This window comes from Lissotriton vulgaris, chromosome 7, assembly GCF_964263255.1.
Source record: "Lissotriton vulgaris chromosome 7, aLisVul1.2, whole genome shotgun sequence".
Taxonomy (NCBI): Eukaryota; Metazoa; Chordata; class Amphibia; order Caudata; family Salamandridae; genus Lissotriton; species Lissotriton vulgaris.
Window position 1 is genome coordinate 717,793,002 of NC_141695.1, and position 6,000 is coordinate 717,799,001.

Below are 6,000 nucleotides of genomic sequence, written 5' to 3' on the forward strand. Positions count from 1 at the left end.
ATTTGAAGGATACGGTCTGGCACTCAATAAATATTGTTACTTTCCATTTTTGGAGGTGTTAGTCTAGTAACTCGAGATTAAAGACTTTTTATTTGAATTGGGCCCTGTGGCCATATTTTATATCAATTCTCCTTTTCAACCCACGTTCAATTCTCCTTTTCAATGCACGTTCATTCAAGCAGGAAAAAACGACCACCAAGGGAGGGTAGTTATTAATTATGTATTTATTTATTTATGACTCTTGTCGTGTCACAGAAGCCTTATATCCCCAGCAACGAAACCAATGAACGGATGGGGGAGGAGTTTTAACATTATTCCTCCCATGAGCAGGTGCTCTGCACCCCAGTGGATAGAGTTTCCAATCGGTGGAAGACTTCAGTTTGCAGAACGCAACTTTTCATAATACCCAGTTCATGCAAGTTCCTAGAGGTTTGCAGTGTTAATAATACAGCACCTCTCAACATCGTTCATTTAACAAAAGCTCCTAGTGGCCGTTCAGGTTGCAGCGTCAATAACTCGGCGCTTCTCACAGCATCCAGCTCAAGCAAGCGCCTAGAGGTCCTTCAGCTTGTTTAGCTGATAACGCTGCATATGGAATGGCCTCTAGGCGCTTGTATGAACACGGTTCTGGTGAGACGTGCTGATGTATTAGCACCACAGTATTTTGGTACTGTAGGCGCGTTTATGATAATTGTGTGATGCTGAGAAGTAATTCTTAGCGCTGCATAGTGAATGGCCTCTAGGCGCCTTTATGAACAGGGTGCTGGTGAGAAGAGACGATTTATTAGCAGTGCAGTCTCAACCCGCCGTAGGCACTAGTTTGGTAAGCGTATGAAGTACCGAATTATTAGCACTGCATATTGTAAGGCCTCTTAGCGCTCATGTGAAACACGAGCTACGAGAGGCACCAATTAATTAGCCCTGAAACTGAATGTCCGCTACGGGCAAGGGTGAATTGTGTGTAGGTGATAGGTAGAGACGTGTTTACCAGGCAGAAGCACTGAATGATCGGGAATCTGAAAGGCCTCTAGGAACCTGTAAAAAAAATCGGTTGTGGTGACGAGAGGTGCTCAGTAACCAGCAATGCAAACAGAATGAACTCTAGGCGCTTGTTTGAACTGGGCGCTGTGCGATATATCAGATTGTTACCAAGATAATTTGAAAGTGTTTCCTAGATCACACAAGGATGACAGGCTGAGGAACACAATAGTAGCCAAGCCTGTGCCCACGGGGCCACACACGTCCCTGCACTGGGGCAGCAAGTAGTCCGTCATCTGCCCGACCCAATGGAATCTGCCTGTGGAGCAGAGGTCTTCATCTGTGAGCTGGAGGGGTATCCAAGGGGCGTGAGGCTGTGGCAAAGAGGAGGGGCAGGGTTGGGGTTTCTAATGGGACGGCTTTCGCAGTCGCTTAACACCTCTCTCTAAACAAAGAAGTGAGGCAGGGGAGCCCAGGTACAAAAAGCGGCCGCGAAATGAAATGAAAAGCAGCCGTGAAAGGCATTCCTTTGAAGTGTGAAAGGCGGGAGCGGATTGGCGGGGGAGCAGCAGCCTTTGATGTGCGAGCGAGTGCGAGGGAACATCATATGGGGTGTGATTAGGAAGTGAGCTTGCTACAGCGCGGCTCCAAAAATTATTTCTAATCTTCACTCACCATTTCCCTGAAACCTTTAAACACACAAAACATGCACCAGTGGGGCCCTTAACACTGCGCATTTACTCTACTCACTTACACTAGGCTTCAAGGCTTTTGGTGTATCGTAATGAAGAAATGCTGTATCATTTGGTGGAGCATCTAAACCTGTTTAACTATTTATTATTAACACCTGCAGTTTAAAACAACAATTTACCATAGCTTATTAACATTGAATTATTCAGACACACCACCATAATGGCAAAGGATCTGCTAGAAAAAAAATTTGGCGTAGGAAAATCACAAGACCAGCTTTTAAAATTCCATTTCCCAATTTTATTAAAAGTAAAACTTTATTATGTCTGACATTTATGCATTAGTCAAATCTTTATTTAGTTAAATTTCAAACTTTATTTCAATAATAATCATTTTATTGAAAAGCTCAAGAAAAATCGCTTTAGTTTAGATTTCAGTAAAGTTTAGCAAAGAACAGATAGTTCCAACTTCATTCTCTCCTAACATCCCTGTCTAACACCCTCATCTTATCCTTATAGTCCTGCAAAGCAAACAAAGTAAAATAGAACAGAGTCTTACATCCAGGAATCGGTCAGCAAACGTGCAGCATCTCCGATAGAAATTGAAAAAGCGACCCCTTCTAGTCAAATCCAGGGGTTTTTATACCTTAATTCTCCTAACTTAATCTATCTAAAAGTAACTTGTCAGTCCTCATTCAAATTCTCATTGGACAGTTTCGGGGTGGGTGAGCATCATCTCACAATTACGACACACTTTATTCTATGTGTCAGCGGAGAAATAAAGGGTCTTTGTTATGTTCAGTTTGCTGCCTAGGCGCATCCGCGACTAGCAACATCCATCCTTTTTCCCAGGCTCTTGAGCATTACATCGTCCATGCTTGGCACCCATCCTAGGTTCCAGGCCATATTCAGCCTTGAACTTTTCTCGGACACAAGCAGTTCACTCTGACTTGCAGGTTTTAGCGCGCCTGCGCTTTTCAGCTCTTGCTCACAGTTTACCCACACGTCCATTTTGTTTAGGCCTCCGAGCCCACTTTTTCAAACTATCATAGAAACAAACACAAATTCGATTTAGTTATTGAATTTAAACCCATTCTGTTTACCTCCCACCATACTAATGTTTCCCATTAGTTGTTACCTAGCAAATAAGCCACATAAATGCGTTTTATACTTACATAATCGACCTTCTCTTTTCACAATACGTGTACCAAAAGCACATTTAAATAGCGTTTTATTTATAACTAAACAGCACATTAGTTCACAACACAATAACATTACATATTAGCTAGGTGTATTGCGACATGCAAGCAAAATTAGTATTCCCGTGTGTAAAAGTAAAATAATGTGTGCATCTTACTCTATGGTTGATTATTTTCACAAAACATGCAATTAGTAAACATTACTGTTATGGGACATTGACTTCAGGAGGGGTACACAAAATTTTGCGTTTGCCACCTCGCTCCAGCAAGCTCAAGCGTGCGCTGGGGAAGCGTCGCGCTTGAGTAACTCACATGCTTTGGGGACAATCCTCACTGGTTTCAAGAGCTGTTTTGCCTACTATACTCTCGCAGAACAACGCATGCGCGTTGGTTCAGCGAAACCTAAAAAATGACTCAGTATGATATTATGCATGGGTCATCTTCATCTACAAACACATTGTTCAACTATAGTCAACATTTTGTCACCATTACTCTTGATTTTGCAGACATACAATAATTTTGCCATTTTCAATTATGTAAAATAGGGTGCATCCGGATACTTTTTAAATATTTTCAAAGTTTCCATTATTTAAGAAGACACCTTTGTATGCCAATTGTACTATCATTAACCTATGGACTGCTGAAGGGTTTACAGTCCTGAGCCCTTTTTAGGTTAAAAAGAAGTACAAGTAGGAAGTTGGTCAGAGAGAGTAGGGGTTGAGTCAGACTACTTCAGCCAGTGGCTTTCATTCTTTTTACCAGAGTCGGTACTAGGATTTGTTGGGCCTAGGGCAGAAAAGGAATGCGTGAGGCCCACCTAATTTGCATACAACATAAAATCACAGAATCATAGGAAGAGCCATCAACTTTGCAAGGAGCACCATTCTTGGTGCAAGTATTAGTAAAAAAAAAACATAAATGGTAACACAAATAAAATAAGTACTTCTATCTTACATTTCAATCAACTAGAAATACATTATATTAGTCATACTGGATGGAAAGGTTTGGCCTGGGTCTTTCCAAAAACTTATAAGTTCAATCAAATGTTAACAATTTGTTTCGAGATTGGTGCGTTAGATACATATATATTTATGAAGTATTTATATAGCAGAAACCTAGTGGAAGAGTTGCAAAGCACTGTCCAGAGTCCAAGACACCAGCAACATGTGATAGGTGTAGTAGATGGAATGTAGATCGTGACTGCATCATGATTTTTTTTTTAGTATTCACTGTTTTTAGGTCGAGCCTGAGCCAGCACGCATGTGCTGCTCTGCGAGACTTGTTGTGGTGGAGTAGCAAATAGAAGCCCCACCCACTATACGCCCATATTTGCCATTGGCTTGTGTCATTGTTTGTCCTAAATGCTGGCTTCTGATTTATAAATAGGCTTGTTAGTCCCTCCTTAGTACTGCCTCCTCTTCATGTGTCACCTCCCATGGCGACTGGCCCCTTTATTTCGGTTGTTACACAGTACCTGTTATTTAGACTGTGAGCACTATTTTCTTTAATGAGGTTCTACTGCAGGCACAACATGCTTAGGCACATTCTTTAACCTCCCCCCCCGCCCTCCCTCCCTTTGTCCTTTCCTTCTTACCCCCACTCACGCCCTCCCTCTTGTTGACCATGCCTCCCACCCCCCTTCCTTCCGTTGTCCATGCCTCCCACTCCCCTTCCTCCTGTTGTCCGTGATGCCAAGCTCTCTTTAAAGGGGAGTAGTTATTTTCTGGAAAACGAAGTCTTTGGTAGCAATAGCCCATGTAAGAGAGCAGTGTTTATTTTATCTATGTGGTAGAAATCCATTGTTAACTTAATCCATGGAACTGTTCTCTGTTTGATTAATGATTAACCTGTCCCCCACCAAGCGACAATGCACCCTTCTGCGGTTGCTAGGGGCGTGCTTCTCTTAGTTACCATGTTGCTCTCCACAGTGCAACGCGGCTGACTCAGAAGTAAGATGGCGATGAACACAGAGGAAAAGAGTGGTTTGCCTTGAGTGTACGGGTGTTCGGGGTCCACGACAGGTTCGGTCAAACATAATGCTTCATCTCAGGAGGCACATGCTCACCTTGGCGTATGCATGAAGTGAAGTGCGTAAATCAGATTTCGACACTTTGAGAGTGACTTGGAAAGCATCAATGTGCTTTCTTTGAATTTCACTCCATTGCAAGTCAGATTTGTAATCTCTTTGCTATAGTTCTGATTGGATTTAAAGTGAAAGGTGAAGTATCCTTTCTATAGTAGGATAGGAGTGATACATTTCCATAAAATGGGTTGTTAGTGTTTGGCTGCACTGTTTTTGCCAGGTAAAACCTACCTCAAATTGTGTGGGCACATGCTGCACATGCCCTGGTCGAAACAGGGACCATGCATTTTTACGCAAAAAGATTGAGACCATGCAATTTAAGGCCGTTTTGGAGTCAAAGCTTTGGGAGGGGCTACACTTTTTATATATAATTGTTTTTCATTATTTACATACCACCCTCTTCCAAGTGTGACAAATAGGCTCTTTGATATACTTTTGGCCTGATGTTGAATCTGTAGAGTTTTTACTGTGTCTGCTTTGTCATGGTGAATGTGAGTTCCAGTTCCCTAATAATCTTTTAAATTCGTGTAAATAATATAAAAGTGTTTTTTTCTGAGCACATGGGCTCAATTTGCATTGTTTTTCATTAACAAGTAATTGAAGTGGGTGTATCCATAGGTGAGAACATATTTAATCAAGTATGTTGATAAATGTGTCCCTTAACCCCTTCCAGGCTCATGACGAGCTGGGCTCGTCATGGTGTAGCCTCCTCAAACACTGATGACGAGCCCAGCTCGTCATAAACAATGGCATTTTGAAAATTACAGCACAGCAGCAAAATATCGCTAGCAGCGATGGTGTTAAAGTAGTTACTCATCAATATAAACTTACTAGACGTGTTCGCTAGCGTGTTTGTCCCGATGCATGGGCGCCTGTCCGAGCTCGGCATCTCTTTAAAACTGAGAGTACTAGAAACAAAGAAGGGCCAACCTGCATGGCAGTTCGGGCTACATGCAAGCGACATTATGGAGAGGTTCTTGTGACTACAACTGTTTGGCATTCTTACTTGATAGTGTTACTGAATTATTACTCTCCCTTTCATCCTTCTGTA